This window comes from Rhinolophus ferrumequinum, chromosome 14 (assembly GCF_004115265.2).
Source record: "Rhinolophus ferrumequinum isolate MPI-CBG mRhiFer1 chromosome 14, mRhiFer1_v1.p, whole genome shotgun sequence".
NCBI classification, from domain to species: Eukaryota; Metazoa; Chordata; class Mammalia; order Chiroptera; family Rhinolophidae; genus Rhinolophus; species Rhinolophus ferrumequinum.
In genome coordinates this window covers 8,749,260-8,750,107 of record NC_046297.1, presented here as the reverse complement: position 1 = coordinate 8,750,107, position 848 = coordinate 8,749,260, and the positions used below count along the sequence as shown (strand labels likewise).

General features: G+C 44.1%; 1 non-coding gene across 1 annotated transcript; it reads left to right on the top strand.

Annotated features, from left to right (window-relative positions):
• The first annotated feature begins 467 nt into the window (after nt 1–467).
• On the top strand, nt 468–598 carry LOC117034244 (small nucleolar RNA SNORA17). Its single transcript, XR_004425056.1, has one exon. It is a non-coding gene; the product is annotated as a small nucleolar RNA SNORA17 (small nucleolar RNA).
• The last annotated feature ends 250 nt before the right edge of the window (nt 599–848 follow it).

Genomic DNA, 848 nt, shown 5'->3' with positions numbered 1-848 from the left:
TAAAATTTTCCTTGGGATGATTTCTGGGAGAGGGACGAAAAGGAGAGAAGGGAACACGTTTCTGGCTATTGCTGTAACGAGTTGGCTTGTAGCTCCGTGAGTGATGGAGCCTCATACTCACAGGGCTTAGCCTGGTCTGATGTCCCTTGTATTCTGGCACATTTACTTCACATTATATCACGAGCTCTTCCCCCGCTTTTTCTCTTATAGCTTTCATGATTACTATTTCAATGGCTACAGATTTAAAATACAGTCCCGGTGTCTCAGCCTTGAAAGCTGGCCCATGTCATCACAGAGGTTATCTTGAATTGCGTCTAAGTACCTAAGGATAAGGCGGCACAGGTACCCCCACTTTTCGAAAGCTCACTTTATGCCACTTTGCGTTTACAAGAGACCTACATTAGTACCTGCTTTCACTGACGGAAAGAAATCCAGAGAGGATTTTTGCTCTTATGAAAAGAGGTGCCACTGCCCCTAGAGGCGTTGCAGATATGGCTGCTGTGTCACATTTGTGTCATTAGGTGGCAGAGAGAAGAGAGGCTGGCCTACGCTCAGCGTTCTGGTCCGTGAACGTCTGGATGGTTAATAGTCTGACACTTGGAAAAAAAAAAAAAGAAGAAAAGAAAAGAGGTGCCAAGTGCAAACAGCGTTCAGTGTTTGTTGAGCCGTTATAGAGGTAGCACGTACCCCCGAGCAGCGGGAGGGGTACAGCTTTTACTATACATTAGCATTATTTTAGGTTTAATGGGTTATTTGGTAGATTATATTTTGGGCCCCAAATGGTTCCATATAAATCAATGGTAATCACTTCCTCACTTTGCACCATTTTGGCTGACAAATAGTTTCAT